The sequence below is a fragment of the Puma concolor genome, chromosome C1 (assembly GCF_028749965.1).
Source record: "Puma concolor isolate L17-30 chromosome C1, mPumCon1.1.hap2, whole genome shotgun sequence".
Taxonomy (NCBI): domain Eukaryota; kingdom Metazoa; phylum Chordata; class Mammalia; order Carnivora; family Felidae; genus Puma; species Puma concolor.
The window spans coordinates 91,356,262-91,374,759 of NC_141674.1; the positions used below are offsets into that span (position 1 = coordinate 91,356,262).

Sequence of the window (18,498 nt, forward strand, 5' to 3'; positions counted from 1 at the left end):
AATGGGAATAATTTATTTCAACCTTTAGAAAGTCTTGGGAAGATTCCAGACCGACAAATTCACCAGAAGATTAGAGAAAATGCTTACTCATTCATGAAAAGCAAACTGACTTCGGTAGAGGAAACAAAGGTAGGACCATATTGTTTTTCTTTGCCTATATGATAGCAGCTTTGAAGTATGTGAGGGAGAGTGACAGGACAGATTAATATCTTCATAACTGATATCGAAGAGGAAGCAAACAATTCTAAAGAATGAGCAAGATTTCAGCAAATAGAGAGGAGAGGGAAGGACGCTTCAGGTAGAGGAGACAGCATGTGCACAGGGCACAGGGACCTAATGCCTGCTGTGTTGTGTCAGGGAACAGCCCCAGCTCAATTGAGGAAGAGATGGCTAATGTGGCTAATGTGCAGTCTGCACCAGGTTATGTGAGCCTTCACTTAGAAGGATGACTCTATCCATTAGGCAACATAGAAGGGCATTTCAAGCACAGAACAAAGGTGACAGACACCATCAAACTTGTTTTCAAGAAAATAATTTTGGAAAGAGAATTTGATGAGAAGTTAGAGAAGATGAAGAGGTGGACAAAGATTAGTAATAATGAGGAGGTAAAAGTGACAGTTTTTTTGTGAATTTTTAGGCGGTGAGAAGGAGGAGTCATAGAAGAATCTGATGTGTTAGAGCTTGAGAGACTGAGGCACTAGGTGAATAAGTCACATAGGAAGCGAGTAGGTACAGCAAAGTATAAGGAGTTTGGCACATGTCACATTTAATTAACGATAGAAATGTTCAATTTGACAGAAGTATAGGTTAATAAAAAATTAAGTATGTATACACATATACCTATAAAAGGGATTGTTAAAATATCAAGAGTGTCTATTTTACACCAATTTTTTGAATACTTCTTATATACCCCAGCATGGAGAACTTCCTTTTCAATCTCATCCTGTTACTTCTTTTTTTCAATGTTTATTTATTTATTTTGAGAGAGAGAGAGAGAGAGAGAGAGAGTGAGGAAGTGAGGGAGGGGCAGAGAGAGAGAGGGAGAGAGAGAATCCTAAGCAGGCTCCATGCTCAGCACAGAGCCCCATGCATCGCTCAATCCCACAACCATGAGATCTTGACCTGAGCCAAAATCAAGGGTTGGATGCTTAACTGACTGAACTATCCATGTGCCCCTCATCCTGTTACTTCTAAGGCAGGATATTATTATTTTCCTTCTGAGTTATTTGGATAATCCTTTTACTATTTCCTCTACTTTCCAGTTCTGTTTACCTTCGAAATCATTTGCATCCTGTAGACTAGTGTGTTTTCAAACCACTAGTTCCCCAAGTTGAGGAAACACTGTCTACTATCCCCCTTTGGGACATTTATGGAGTATCAAAAGTCTCTGAAGGCCCTGGAGACCCTGCAGCTTGGAAATATGCTTGCTTGGCTGTGTTTAACTTAGTGTTTCCCAAATATATTTGACTATGGAATTTTTTTTTAATTTCTTTTTATTTTTCCAAGTAAGATTTTTAATACCCAAGAAACTAACTTTGGAATTTACTGGATACAATAAATATGCCACTTTATTTCTATGACTCGGATTAAAAAAGAAAATTTTCTATTTTCCTATTTCTTATAGAATCGAGGCCAAATGCATATGTTTTTTACTCAAACATCCAGAATCTAACACAAATGTGCCTTTTAAATCTAATCTTGGCCCTTTATGAATCTTACCAGCTCTTCCCCTGGAAATGTGGCATTTAGAGTGGCTACTTTGATACAGCTGATTACTAACACCCACACCATTTTAACTGAATGTCTTTGATGTGGTTATTTTGAAATAAATAAGTGAAAAACCAAACTTTCAACTCTTTGAATTCTGGAAAACATATATTTTTACCTCACTTTCAGCCTCACTCCATCTTTAAACTCTACCACTTTATGATCAACCCAAGGCAGATAATGAGATGACATGGAGGCCAGACATATGAGGCAAGAAATGGACTGAAAAATGAAGTGGTTTGTGAGAAATGTCTAGCAGACAAATCACATATCATCAGGAGACATGTCACCAACCTTGTTTATCTCAGGAAAGACCATTAATCGATATAAGCTAAGTGTTTCCTTATTATCTCCATATTAACATATACCTTGTATGGCCTGACTCTTGGTCTTTTATTCCTCACTTAGAAATATCATTTCCAAATGGGAATAGATAGACCAACTAGCTTAGTGATAGTACTTTTCCTATTTATATCTACGGGAAATTGCTTTTGGTAAACCCCCTTATTTGACCAATGCTATTTCATTGAGAATATTTATCTGAAAGAAAAGTGGCATTATTGGAAAACACGGCAGAGAGTTGGGTCATGGTATGATTACTTATCTCAGCATCAAATTGTACAAAAAATTCTCAGTAACATTTTTGTTATTTCCCTTAATAATCAATGGCATACATACAATGTATTTTATTTTGCTAAATATTTTTACTATGATGAAAAATCATCAGGCATTAAACTCTTAAAATGCTAACCTGGTATTGGTTGTTTTCTGGCTTTAAAGAAGTGATGCTCACTGAGCAGCAGGAATGGGGATAAGAAAGAAGTTAACATCTGAGATACACGTTGTAGCATGAATTCCTTTCTAATAAAAACATACTGGGACGCCTGGGTGGCTCAGTTGGTTAAGTGTCCCACTCTTGGTTTCAGCTCAGATCATGATCTCACGGTTTGTGAGTTTGAGTCCCATGTTGAGCTCTGTGCTGACATTCAGAGCCTGCTTGGGATTCTCCTTCTCCCTCTCTCTCTCTCTGCCCTTCCCATACTCACTCTCTCTGTCTCTCTCTCTCAAAAATAAAAATAAATAAACTTAAAAATAAACACACATGGAGCAGATGGATCTATGTTGTAAAATTTTTATTTTAGAGGCTTCTCTGGGCTTTGTCACATCGAGGAGAAACACAAATCCAACTCCAGTAGCTTTGAAAAAAATCATACAACTCTGTACTGGAGTACCTTGAAGAGGTGAAGAAGCAGGGAAAACACATCACAGAAAGCACTCCAAATGTCCTAATCAGTTCTATTTATCCCTCCAAACCCTCAAAAATCCTCTTTGCAGGACAGCTGTTATTCCCTCAACCTCTTTGTTTCTCTCTGAACACTGGCCCTCTTTCCCTCTTTGCCTTCCTGATAAATGCTTTCCTTTCATGACTTACTACATCACCTTTCTTATATAAATCAATCCAGGTCTTTTTTTTCCTCCCATTCTTCTCTATCAGAGACAAAGATATTAAAGATACCTCTCCAATGGGAGGTAACTCCCATTATCTGATCAACACAACGAAATCCAAGAACATGAGCAGAGAAAATGCCTTCCTTTGCAGGCAGAAGAAAAGAAAAGCCTATGAATACTTGCCATCTGGTATGTTCATCACTGTCACATCTATTTTTCCAGAACCGTTTTTGATATAAATGCATCAAAAAAACAAAATAAAACAAAACAAAACTGCAGCATCCAAATGGCCATATGAAAATGCTTTACCTCCTGCTATCCTTAATGCACCTTGTACGCCAGCCAATTACTTTCAAATATTTATTCCGTTACATTTGATCTTGAGTTCAATTATTGTGGGTCCTGCCAATCCATAGCCACTTCAAGCTACTATAATTTCGTTCATTCATTCAAAAGATAGCTGCTGAAGCCATATGATTGCCAGGGATGTGGGGAGAGGAGATGCAACCAATAGACAGTGGTCTAGCTTTTAAGATAATTTACATTCCATCCAAGTGGAGTGGGAAAATAGAAGACAAACACACTCAAGTAAGCAAACTAACAAGAAAATGTCAAATAGAGTGAAGTGTTAAAATTTAAAATTAAAATAGTTTTATTTGACGGCAGCGAATAAGCTGCTTTTGATGTGCGACCTCTCTGAGATCTGAATGACAGAAAAGAACCAGTCATGAGTTCAGGGGAGTGCATCAGAGAAAAGGAATGCTAGTGTGACTAGGCAGGAGTGTGTTGAGTGTGTTTGGGGAACAGAAAGGAAGCTTTAGAATGTCTGGGAACAAGGCATACATAAGGCTAGGCTAGAAGGCAAATGACAGGTCATGAAAGGCTTTTTAAGACACAGTCAGAAGTTTGGATTTTATCCCAAGCATAAGGAGAAGCTATTGAAGAGTTTTGAACTAGGAATTTGCTTGAGCTCTTTTATATATTTTAAGCATCTTCAAAATACTTTTCTAGATATAGGAATTATATCCATTCTTCAAAGTTCAAATCAAGTGTCCCACCTCTATCATTTATCCTCATAAAAACTGACCAAAATGTTCCTCCTTGTTATAAATTCTGCTAGAACACTAAATTTGGGGACCAGGTAGACTTGAAGGCCAAGTTTAAAACTATGCAGCTTTGGGTCCAAATCCTAACTCTACCACTGAGACTAAATGGTGTTTAGAAATCCAAAGAAACTTTCTGAGTGGCAGCTCAATTATCTCTAAAAGCGAGATAATAATGCCTGCCTTCCAAAGATGTTACAAGGGTTAAATGACATAATTTACAGAAAGTACTTAGCACACTGTGTAGAACATAGTAAGAGATTTTAAAAGAGTAGTTTTCTTAATCCCACCCATTCCCATTCATTCAATAAATTTCTTCTGAGTTCCCAGTGGAATGGAATAGAAACTGTGAGAGGTCACCAAGATCAATCACATTCAGGCTTGACCTTCAAGGAGTCTTCAATCCTTCACCTAATAAAGGAGAGAAACATGCAGGCAATGTCTATAATACGATGGCATAAAGTGATAAGTACTATAAGTGAGGAAGAGATAACTTTTGTTTAAACCACAAAAAGAAAGTATTCTCTTTCTTTTTCTTGTCCTTTTCATCCTTCCCTTCCTGCCTCCCTCCCAGCTTCCCACTGCCAAAGTTGTGCTTCTTTTTGCAAGCTGCCTTCATCATACTGGAAAGTAAATGGCTTCTTCAAGTGTGGTTGGGCCTAATGGCCTCAACTAACTCCTGCTTATGTAAGACCAATAGTAAATCATTATATCAGAAAAGTCTTAGAACTCCAGGAAAGGTTTGATTGGCCAAATTAGAATTACTGACCCATTCTAAACCTATTGCTGAGATTGAAAAGACAGGCTACTTTAAAAAAATTCAGGTGTAAAAACACTTACACAGGGTGGAAGTGGGGATATTGTGTGTGATAAACCATACCTGAACCACTAGGCATGGGGTATGCAGTGCATTGAACTGTGTCCCTCCACAAAAGATATGCCCAAGTGCTAATCGCAGGTACCCATGAATTTAACCTTATTTGGAAATAGGAACTTTGCAGATGTAATGTTAATGATTTCAAGAAGAGATCATCTTGAATTTAAATGGGATAAAGGGGAGGGATATTGAGACACAGGGAGGAAGGCCAGGTGAAGACAGAGGCAGAGACTGAAGTAATGTCTTCCCAAGCTAAGGAACACCAAGAACCACCAGAAGAAGCCAGAAGAGGCAAGGAAGGAGTATGGCCCTGATGGCACCTTAAGTTTAGAGCTGTGGCTTCCAGAACTTTGAAAAAATAAATTTCTGTTGTTTCAGCCACCCAGTCTGCAGCACATTGTTATGGCAGTCCAAGCAAACTAATGCAACTTGTATTACTGTTGCTACAACTACTTCCAATAACTGAAATGTTTGTGTTTATGCAGTATCAGGCACTGATCTAAGGGCATTACATATGTTAACCCATTTAATACTAACACAGACCCCATAAAGTAAACACTATCATTAGCCCCGTTTTATAGATAGATCAAACTGCAGTAGAACCAAGTTAAGTGACTTGCTCACATGAATAGGGACTTGAGAATATGGGTTCGGATCTAGCCAGTCTAGGTCTAGAGCTCTCAACATCTGCACACCATCATCTACCAAAGCCAAAGCACAACTGGGCCACAGGGCTTAAAACACAAAAGTTATACCCTGTCTTATGTTTTTCATGTGGTCTAATGGCCTCTCCTCCCTGTCACTAATATCTGTGGGATCTTCTTTCCCTAAGGTCAGGTACCTTGGGAAGGAAAGTTATTGCCTCGTTAACCTGCTCCTCAAAATTTTTATTTCCTTTTTCATGTCCCAGAATGTAAAAGTTACTATTACCTCCATCAAAAAATAGGGCTTTGGCTACTGTATCTGCGAAATAATTCACTGAAACCCCACCCGATTTAGAAGTAGTTTTGCATATGTGATTCTTACTGTTCATCGTTTATTTTCCCACACATCGTGTTCTTGCCAACTTCAAAGTATGGAGGTCAATTTAAATTCTCTTTCAGGCTGAGGCTGCACCCATTCTTCCCCATGCACTATTTCTTTCTTTTTCTTTTTGCTTCTTTTCAAGACTGAAAATGCTGAAAACACATGTATTATTAAGCTCCTCCTTGCACTTAAAAGTGTGCTGAGTCCTGGATTAACCAAAGAGAGCATTGCTGCCCTATAGGAACTGTAAATATATGAGAGAATCATCTGTTAGATACAATCTAAAAGACATACGTATCCAAATAAGTGCAAACAGATTCATCTATGTACTAAAAGGTCAAACAGGCCGTCTATCAAAGATATTGCATTGTTAGTGGAATCACTACTTTCCATTTTAAATTGAAGCTAAACTCTATTGGTGCATAAGTTGTTTTGAAATGAGAATGTGCCCTTTCTTGTTTATTCCAGAGGCAGCAGTTTTATGAGTTCTGCTGTAACACTATATTTTTGCAAGGGACAATTATGACCATAAAGGGAATTGTGTGGTAAAAACTACAGAATCTGACAGTAGGCAAGAAGATGACCTTTTCACTCAGCTGGCTTGCCAAATTTGAGCAGGTTCTTAGCATTTGGGAGAGATTTATGGCCACTAAAGGAAGCCTGACTGCAAAGTCTTTATTTCTTAAAAGAAGAAGAAGAAGACAACGAAGACGAAGACGAAGACGAAGAAGAAGAAGAAAAATAAAGAAAAATCTATGTGCAAACAGTAACAACTTGTGATTCATATTGGTTCAAGAACTCTATTCACTAACATTTTTCTCCTGGGCATTGAGACTTGGAGTTTCTTCTACTCTATAATCCATGCCCTACCCCTCCATTCAAGGATATTTCCTCCCCTAAATCCCTCAAGAGTATACCCATTTAGTGATTGTCTACATACACACATGGAAAAGTTAAATTTGCAAGAGCAGAATTTCCCAGGAGAAACCTGTACTTCAGACTAGAAGGAATAAGCCTAGAATTTCCAAGTTGGCTTAGCAAGAAGCTTTTGGGAATATATCATAAATAGTTCATCCTGATAAACAGGAAGAAAGAACATTGGGGGACCATTCCAGGTGAAGGAAGGGCCTATATTATGCATCAACCTGGCCTGAAGCAGGAATTGGTTATGTGGACAATAAACACAAGTTGATCTCTTTGCTAATAAAAGGGGTTAAAGACCATGATGTAATATAACATAACTAGGATATCAATAAAAGTAAATTCCAAAATACTCAAAAATTCAATTCTTTAAATATTAAAAAGATAATTGATTAAAATGTGTACATCAAAGACAACTTTGGATAGATATAGCATAAGTAACAAAATGCTATCATTTCAAGAAAGAAGGACTACTACTTATTAAAAAGTAAAGGTTTCCAATAGCTATTTTTTCCTAAATGAAGTGTAAAAACTAACTTAAAAAAATGTTTATAAAGACACCCAGATGTCTAACAGACACATGAAAAGATGCTCAACATTACACACCATCAGGGAAATACAAATCAAATTTAGTCAGAATGGCTAAAATTAACAACAAAAGAAACAACAGGTGTTGGCAAAGATGTGGAGAAAGGGGACCCTTTTGCACTATTGGTGGGAATGCAAACTGGGGCAGCCACTCTGGAGAACAGTATAGAGGTTCCTCAAGACACTAAAACTAGAACTATCTTATGATCCAGCAACTGCACTATTAACTACCCAAAGGATACAAAAACAGATTCAAAGGGGTACCTACACCTCAATCTTTATAGAACCACTATCAACAATAGCCAAATCATGGAAACTGCCCAAAAGTCCATCAACTAACAAATGGAAAACAAAGATGTGGAATATATACACAATGGAATATTACTCAGCCATCAAAAAGAATGAAATATTGCCATTTGCAATGACATGGATGGAGCTAGAATGTACTATACTAAGCAAAATAAGTAGTCAGAGAAAGGTAAATACCATATAATTTCACTCATATGTGGAAGTTAAGAAACAAAACAGATGAACATATGGGGAGGGGGAAGGAAGAGAAGAGAGGGAAACAAACCACACAGGACTCTTAATGATAGAGAACAAGCTGAGGGTTGATGGAGGGAGGTGGGTCGGGGGATGGGCTAGACGGGTGATGGATAGGAAGGAGGGCACTTGTTGTGATGAGCACTCGGTGTTGTATGTAAGTGATGAATCACTGAATTCTACACCTGAAACCATTATTGCACTATATGTTAACTAAATCTTAAATTAAAAAAAGGGAAAATTGCAGCATATTTTTAAATATAAATTTAAATTTAAATTTAAATTTAGATTTTTAAAGAATTTACAAAATAATAGTAAGAAAGAAACAAATTGTCCAGTAAAAATACTAAACAGAGGATATAACCAAGTATTATGTGTTGAGCTGGGGCCTAACCCAATATCTAGTGTCCTTATAAGCAAAGGGAAATTTGGGCTCAAAGACAGGTAGGTTAGATGGCCATTGAATTAGGTAGAGATTGGACTTACTGCTGCCACAAACCAAGAAATGCCAGGAGATATCTGAAGCTGGAAAAGGCAAGAAAGGATCCTATCTGAGAGGCTTCAGAGGAGTGTGGCCCTTCCAGCACTTGATTTCAGATTCCTTGCCTCCGGAACTGTGAGAAAATTAATTTCTGTTGTTTTAAAACACACATCAAGCAACTGACATAAAAACAAGCAAATGGCCAACAAATATAAAAGTCAGTTTGAGCATCTTTTCTTGAATTATTGGCCACTAGTAATTTTGCCTCTATCTTTGCTTCCATGTATCACATTTTCCATGGGGCAGCAAAAATGTTCTTTTTAAAATTTACATTAGATTAAATCAGACACCTGCTAAAAAACAACCCATATCTGTTATATTAGGATCAATTTGGTTGCAAATAACAACAAACCGAAAAAGCAGAGGCTAAAGCAAATAATGTTACTCAGGGACCAAGATGGAGGAACAGCATGAAAGCTTATTTTGCATCTCACATCCATGAAATACAGCCAGATCAACACTAAACCATCATGCACACCTAGAAAACTGATCTGAGGATTAACACAACAATCTGCACAACCTGAACCACAGAACTCAGCAGGTATGTGGTGCAGAGAGGTGAACTGGGGGGAGAGAGAAGCCAAAGAGGGCAGGAAGCTGTTTTTGTTTGAGGAGAGAGGATGGTGGGGGGGGAAGTTCAGGAAAAGCACCCCCACCACGAAAAGTAGCTGGAGAGAAAGTGGAAAAGTGGAAACAGCCGCAGGGACTGAAAAAAAAAAGGGGGGGGGTTTAAATTCCATTAAGACTCTATAAACAGGGGGAGCACAGAGTCTGAAACTCCACAGCTGGATACCTGGCAGTGCTCCTGACAAGGGTGAATCCCCAAGAGCAGAGTGGAGTCCAGGGATCTTCGGGTCACTTGGGGAGAGGTGGTTCCCCTGCTGGGAGGACATTTGGCAGCCACCCCAGCAAACCCCAGTGGTCCCAGCAGACCCCAGAGAACAACCACATTTGCTGATGCTGGAACAAGGTGGTAAAGGGTGAAGCCTGGTGCCAGTTGTGTGTTGTGGTTTTCCATAATCCTTGAAACGCTGCTGCTACACTATCCCGTGAACTTTTTCTGGGGTGGGCTAGTACCCAGCAACAGTCTCTGGGCATTGGCAGGAGCACGGTCCTGTGAATATTCCTGGGTGCAGCCAGCACCCAGCCAGTGCTTGGTGAGACCCTCTCCCAGAAGGTCTGAGCGAGTCAAAGCCTCAGTCCCTCAGAAGTGAGGGGTTGGGAAACATAGCCGCATCTGAGATAAAACTCAGGAGGGAGGTACTGCCTGGCAACCTGACGGCTTGGTTGCAAACAGTGTAAAAGCAGGGAGTAGACGGAAGCCAGAGACAAAGGACGGGTGGGCAATTGCTGATCCAGGAGAGCAGCGTTGGGATAGTAGACACTGGGTAGCTGGGCGATTTTCATCACTACCCCACTCCTGCCCACACCCATACACACCTGTAAGCGCCACAACAATCCACCCCAGTGAGCTAAGCAGCACCATCTAGTGGAGAACGGAGCCATTACACTAAGCCCCGCCTAACTGGGCCAATCTCCCTTTAAGAACACAAGTCTCTCTGCCTGCTTAGTTTACGGACTAGAAGGTACTTCATAGTTGACTTCTAAGGGAAAACGATGTAATTTCAATCATATTTCAGACTATTCTCTGGTCCATCTGTTCAATTTTTTTTTTCATTTTTCTTTTTCCTGAATACAGAAAGAAAAACCTTATTTTTGCATTCAATTTTTATTAAAAATATTTTCTTTAACTTTTTTATTCTACTGTTTTTTTTACTTTTTTGTAATTTTTTTAAAATTCTATTTTACTTTTATCATTTCATTTTATTCATTTTTGTAAATTTTCAAACATTTTCCTCCCCCCCCCCCTTTTTTTCCTCTAATCTATCAAGCTCCTTGCAAAATCAGACCAAAACACACCCAGGATCTACCATCATTTATTTGATTTTTGTGTATGTGTGGGTTTTTTTTAATTTTTCATTTTAATTTTTTTACCTTATTAATTCCTTTTATTTCTTCAAAATGACAAAATGAAGGAATTCACCCCAAAAGAAAGAGCAGGGAGAAACAACAGCCAGGGACTTAACCAACACTAATAGAAGCAAGATGTCTGAACTAGAATTTACAATCATGATAATTGACACAAAAACAGACACTCAGATCTATGGAACAGAATAGAGAACCCAGAAATGGACCCACAAACGTATGGCCAACTAATCTTTGACAAAGCAGGAAAAAATATTCAGTGGAATAAAGACAGTCTCTTCAGCAAGTGGTGAAACCTGGACACTTGGTTTCAGGGAAGGGAAGGGAAACCTGGACAGTGACACGCAGAAGAATGAACCTGGACCACTTTCTTAACACCATACACAAAAATAAACTCAAAATGGATGAAAGACCTAAATGTAAGACAGGAAGCCATCAAAATCCTCAAGGAGAAAGCAGGCAAAAACCTCTTTGATCTTGGCCACAGCAACTTCCTACTCAACATGTTTCTGGAGGCAAGGGAACCAAAAACAAAAATGAACTATTCAGACCTCATCAAATTAAAAAGCTTCTGCACAGAGAAGGAAACAATCAGCAAAACTAAAAGGCAACTGACAGAATGGGAGAAGATATTTGCAAACAACATATCAGATAAATGGTTAGTATCCAAAATCTACAAAGAACTGATCAAACTCAACACCCTTAAAAACAAATAATCCAGTGAAGAAATGGGCAAAAGACATGAACAGACACTTCTCCAAAGAAGACATCTAGATGGCCAACCAACACATGAAAAAATGCTCAACATCACTCATCATCAGGGAAATACAAATCAAAACCACAATGAGATACCACCTCACACCTGTCAGAATGGCTAACATTAATAACTCAGGCAACAACAGGTGTTGGTGAGGATGAGGAGAAAGAGGATCTCTTTTGCACTGGTGGTGGGAATGCAAACTGGTACAGCCACTCTGGAAAACAGTATGGAGGTTCCTCAAAAAATTGAAAATAGAACTACCCTACAACCCAGCAATTGCACTACTAGGTATTTATCCAAGAGATACAGGTATGCCGTTTCAAAGGGGCACATGCACCCCAATGTTTATAGCAGCACTATCGACAATAGCCAAATGATGGCAAGAGCCCAAATGTCCATCGATGGATGAATGGATAAAGATGTGGTATATATGTACAATGGAGTATTACTCAGCAATCAAAAAGAATGAAATCTTGCCATTTGCAACTACATGGATGGCACTAGAGGGTATTATGCTAAGTAAAATTAGTCAGAGAAAGACAAATATCATATGACTTCACTCATATGAGGACTTTAAGAGACAAAACAGATGAACATAAGGGAAGGGAAGCAAAAATAATATAAAAACAGGGAGGGGGACAAAACATATCTCTTAACCATGGAGAATAAACAGAGGGTTACTGGAGTGGCTGTGGAAGGGGGGAGTGGACTAAATGGGTAAAGGCATCTACTCCTGAAATCATTTGTTGCACTATATGCTAACTAACTTGGATGTAAATTTTAAAAATAAAGTAAATTAAAAAAAATAATGTTACGTAATAGGAGACAAGATTTATGTAGGTCAGGGACTTGACAGTGTCAGGAAGGGCTCAGTTGATTTAAATCCATGAATCTACTTCTCCAGTCTCAGTTTAATATGACACTATTTCCCTTCTTCCTTACCTCTCCCAACTTTGAATTGTATACCATTAAACTATGCCGCTAGCTATCCCTCCATATTGCAGTCACCCACAGACCCTCACTGTAACTCTCTAAATATTTTAGCTCCTGAATCATGATCACTTTCACCAATGCCACTCCTGTCATAATTCTGGGTAACTTAATTATCTATTCATGTGATCTTTCCAATCCCTTGGCCTCTCAGTTCCTTGACCTCCCCTCCAACAAGTTGATCTTACAGTGTACTTTGGTGACTTGATCCCATGGCTTATTCCTTAGACTTCAACATTACTACTAATTACATCCAATTTGTAAACCAAGTTTCAGTCATCCAGTCCCTGAAGACGATTTCCAATTATTCCATTTTAGTGTCTCTTTTCCAGGGGACTTTAATGCATTAAAGTTACTTTTTGCTGTCCCTCAATTCCCTCAGTTCCTGACTTCCATCGTTGTTAAACTTAAATTCCACAGTCTTTCATTATAACCACACTCATGTAAATTCATGATCTCCAACATTAAATGGCTTAGTGTTTCCTAATAACCCTGCATTTCCCTGCTCTGTTCAGTTTCCCATATTTCACATTTTTACACTCTTCTCCAATGAACGTCCCTATTACCATCCACTTCTCCCATGAGTTCAACTGGTTGACTGTCAAATAGGATCACAAATTTAACATGTCTAAAACTGAACACTTCATCTACCATTGAAACTCTGCTCAACTACCAAATTTCCATCACGGTGGAGGGCAACTCCACTCTCCCCCTTTCAGTAAGCCAAATATTTGTTGGATAAATAAATTAAAATATTTTTTGGCTTCTTTATAAGCACACGGCTTGAAGAAAGCCACCATAGTGTCTGACATCATCAGAATATTGAAAGCCAGGAAACAATGCTGAAAGAACACATGATGCATATCTTGTTTTTGTTTTGTTTTGTTTTGTTTTTTTATCTAGGAACAAAAGCATTTATTAATGTGCCCCTCCACAGCTCACTTCCCCATATACATTATTGGCTAGAACTAGTTGGCATTTCCAACCCTAGATGCAATGAAGATTTAGAAATTGAGAATTAAATGTCTAGAACTTGTTTGGACCTGTTGCAATTCATCCCTTTGTCCTGAGCACCTTTCTTATCATACCTTTCCATCCTTCAACTTTAATGTGCCAGTTACTAAATTTGAGTTCTGATCACTTTTGTCTTGCCCCCACATATTTGTTTGCCATAGCCACAGTGTGTTCCCTTTTTGTTTCACAAACAAAATTCATACTTGAGTAACACATTTTGCACTAGCACTTCCCTCTTTCTGGTAGTTTTTCCTTCTTTCTTCCTATGACTGGCTCCTTCTTGTTTTTTTAAATCTTAGCTTAAAAATCGGTCTCTCAAGTAAGCATTTCCAGTCTACCCAAAATAAAATTGCCAACTATCCAATGTCTGTCACATAACTCTGTTTTAACTTCCTGCATAGTTTTACCACCTTATTGTGTTTGTTATTGGTTTGTATCTAGCTCTCCCACTCCAATCCCATCCCATCCTGGAGCTGGAATGAACATACTTGAGAGTTGTAACTTTGCAGACATGATGTATAGTCTATTCAGATAATGCAGAAAGAAATTTTTTAGCTATACAACAGATTCTGAATTAATATTTATTGAATAAAATGTATTGAAACAATAATATACAATTTCTTACCTAAGATATGGATACACATAAAAATATCAAAACCCATTATTACCAAATGTATAAGGAAATAGAAAGTATCCACTGTTGGTGGTAGTACAAATTGATACAATATGTATAGAGGGTAACATAAAAAAAACCCACATATAATTGTACTATTTCAAAATAATAAACTTCTTTAATCAAAAGTTATTATTAGGAGAAAGTAAAGGTATGTCACAGAGTGTAAAAGGTATCTTTTTAAATGTTTATTTGTTTTTGAGAGAGATAGAGCATGAGCAGGGGAGGGGCAGAGAGAGAGGGAGACACAGAATCCCAAGTAGGCTCCAGGCTCTGAGCTGTCAGCACAGAGCCCCATATGGTGCTCAAACCCACAAACCACAAGATCATGACCTGAGCTGAAGTTGGGTACTCAACCTACTGAGCTAACCAGGCATGCCTGGAAAATGTATTTGTAACACATATATTCCGTTCACCAAAGGTTTGTATCCTGAATCTGTAACAAAATCTAACAAATCAGTTAATACATAAATAAATGGTTATGAAACTTTAACTGCCAGCTAGAATTAATTCCAATATAGAGGAGGTAAGAAAATCCAGAGTATCTGCAAGCCACCTCAATTAAAAATTACAGGATAATGTAGTCCATAATCATGAAAAAAAGTCAACAAAAGCATACAAGCAGATGTCCCAGGTGCAGAAATTAGCAGAAAAGGACTTTGAAAGAACTATAATAGATACGTTAAAGGATTTTTAGCAAAAGATGGCAGAATGAGTGAACAAATAAAGAATCCCAGTAGAAACTTGGAAATTCTAGAAAAAGAACATAGTGGCATATTAGAACTAAAACATGCTCTATCTTGGGGGACTTTGGCTGTATCTTCTGTGATGAAGTAACAAAGGACCAGATTTAACCCCTACTTTAAGGAAGTAAGACACCAGACAAAATATGTAAATTAATGTTTTTCAGACCTTCAATAATAGATATCACAAGACAGTGAGCATAGACAGATAAGAATATCAAAATCCATTATTACCAAGTGTGTAAGGAAATAGAAAGTGTCCACTGTTTGTGGTAATAAATGGAAACAATGAGATGAGACCATTGTCTCAGGGGACTAGCATTTCCAGGCCACTGCCCAGGGAAGGGAACCATAAACATATCCTGGTCCTCTTCATGAACTGAGGAGACATTATTGAGAACTCAAGAAGAGAAAGGCAGCCAAACTATGCAGAAAGAGTATTAGAGAGAGGGGTACTGCACAGAAAGAACTTGGGAAAGCTGGAGAGTATTCTCCATGAGTCCTCAGCTGAGTACTTATCATACAAGGGTGAGAAAAGAATCACAGGAAAAGAACTGAAGAAAGAATTCCTAGGGGTAACACAAATTTAGGTATAGCGCATGTCCCAGCAGACAGTGGCAAGCCTCATGATACATGCACCTGAGGAGTAGTATTGCTTCATTAGTGCAACAAGACTACAGACTACTCAAATCCAATCTAAAAAAGCTTAATCACAAGCCTTGAAAGGATCAGTCTGTTTCAAAATAATTTACCTATACCAGAATAAAACTGGAGTGTATAAAATACAAAATAATCCAGCACTCAGAACATTAAAATTCAAAATGTGTGGCATCCAATCAGAAATTAGCAGGCAGGCAAGTAAGCAGGAAAACATCATGTATAATGATGAGATAAGTCAATCAATAGGAATGACAGTAACAATAGAATCAAAAGACCAGGATATTTTGAAATAACTTAAACTATATTTGATGTGTCAAGAAATTAAAGGAAGTATGCAAGAAAGTAGAGGAAGCATGCATGAGTATGTTAAGCAGAGCCATGAAATATATTTTCTAAAAAATTGAACTTTAAGGGATTATATAAATTATGTCTATGATTGAAAATATACTTGATATGACTAACAGCATATTAAATACTATAGGATAAGACAGTGGAGAATGTGACCACATAGCAATAGAATAAAAAATGAAACACTGAGAGGGAAAAAATCCTAAAATAAATGAATACATCATTGAGATTTGGGAGAACTTTAATGGGTCAGACATATGTATAATTGGAATTCTGAAACAGGGATAAGAGAACAGGAAAAAAAATTAAACAAAAATTTAAGGCATAACGGCCAAACCTTTCCAAAGTTGATGAAAACTATAAACTTAAATATTCAAGAAGCTTGATAAACCCCAAACATGAGAAAACTATACTAAGGTACATCACAGTCGAATTGCTTAAAACCGGTGACAAAGAAAAATATATTAAAATCAGTCAGAAACATAGCATAAAAGGGAATAAAAATAAAAATAATAGTAGACTCCTCCTAAGAATAACTGCAAGCTAGAAGACAATGGAACAGTTTTTATCAACAATAACAACAAAAACTCTGGAATTCTATACCCAGAAAAAATATATTTAAAAGGCAATTATTCATATATATTTGAGGTCTTCTTTATTTCTTGTTAAACATTTTTAATTTCTGTAAGCACACCTCAGAAAAATTAGTTTTGAAAAGAGACTACATTTAAAATTTTTTTTATAGCTTATTTATTTATTTTGAGAGAAAGAGGGAAAACGGGGGAGGGACACAGAGCTGAGGAGAGAAAGAATCCCAAGAAGGCTCTGCACTATCAGCGTGAGATCATGACCTGAGCCAAAAGCAGGAGTCTGATGCTTAACTGACTGAGCCACCAGGTACCCACAAGACTACTTTTTTTTAATGTTTTATTTTATTTTTGAAACAGAGAGAGACAGAGCATGAATGGGGGAGGGGCAGAGAGAGAGAGGGAGACACAGAATCCGAAGCAGGCTCCAGGCTCCGAGTTGTCAGCACAGAGCCTGATGTGGGGCTCAAACTCACGGACCATGAAATCACTACCTAAGCCAAAGTCGGATGCTTAACCGACTGAGCTACCCAGGCACCCAAGACTACTTTTTAACTTGCATCATTTTTATCCATATATCTTAAGCTATATGCATTGCTTTTATGGTAAAAACCCTAAACATTTAAAAAACCATAATTTCAGTGAGTTTGGAATGGAATAAAACCCAGTTTTAAGAGACCAATGGTATGAATTGGATTGTACTAAATGTCAAAAGGAATTATGCCTCATTTCAAGTCAAAACAGGTACCAGGGAATATTGCTAAAGACAGAAAAACTCAGATCCTCTAATCCAGAAAGTGAAACTCATGTTTGCTCCAAGAAGGGGGAAGAAAAAACAGAAGTATTGCAGGATAGGTTAAATACTGCCATGTAAGTCTGCTGGCACAGACAGAGGTATGCTCTATTCCTGAACTGTGACTGAGACTTTCGTAAAATCCAACAATGTGCAAATCACTAAGCAAATGGATTTGACTTCCTATGCCACATTTGTCAACAATATAAGAGGTTATAAACAATGTGTTTTCAATGACCATTCAAAAAAATTTTCAATTGAAATATGAAGGGTAAGAAGAAAATCCTCCATTCTTTCACCTGTATGCAAAGTAAATACTAAAGGAAAAAAATGATGAGAGAGAAAAATCTCAGTAAAAGAAGACTTCCAGCATTCTTAGGTGCTCGTTTGCAACTTTGGAAGCTTCTCAGGTGTAATCTGAAACGAGCACCCATACACAGCAGTTAAGGAGATATTAAAGAGCAGGCCGCTCCAGATTGGTAGGTGGCAAGTTTAATAGACAAGGAAGTTTACATGTGATGCTTGTCTTGGACAGGCACAGTGGATAAGTTATCTCTGTACTTGTCAGCCAAATTGTAAAAGTTTATACAAAGCCCTCACCGGGTTCAGTCACATATGTCATCCAGAGGGTCTCAACACCACATCACTATCTTAAGGCTATATCCTTGTGGAAGCTTCTGGGAGCAGGGAAAGCAAAGAAAACACACATTCCAAGGACAGCAGAGGGGGGTGAGAAGCCTCCTATTACCAAGTCTAGATTGAAGTTCAGACCATGCTTATGTCCTTTCAATGACCTCCCCCAATATTAGGATGAAAAAAAAGGGGGGGCGATCTATTTCTTTAATTTATTTTAATTTATTTTTTTAAGTAGGCTCCATGACCAATGTGGGGCTTGAACCCACAACCCCCAAATCAAGAGTCACATGCTCTACTTACTGAGCAAGCCAGGTACCCAAAAGACAGGGATGATCTAAGCAAAATTGGAATTATGTGGTTTAGTAAAAATACTGTCTTCCCCACTTGTCTATAGTCCCATAAGAGTAGAAAACATGTCTGTCTTCCTTGTCCTATCCTCATTGCCTAAGCACAATACCTGTACACAGTGAGAAGATAATTCTGAATCTATGAA

General features: G+C 38.0%; 1 long non-coding RNA gene and 1 pseudogene across 1 annotated transcript in view; both read right to left on the bottom strand.

Moving 5' to 3' along the window:
• The window catches only part of LOC112864639 (BRISC complex subunit Abraxas 2 pseudogene), a 28,063-nt pseudogene extending 18,230 nt beyond the window's left edge, over positions 1–9,833 (bottom strand).
• The window catches only part of LOC147578214 (uncharacterized), a 163,064-nt gene that overhangs the window by 94,974 nt on the left and 49,592 nt on the right, over positions 1–18,498 (bottom strand). The gene's annotated exons all lie outside the window — the stretch shown is intronic.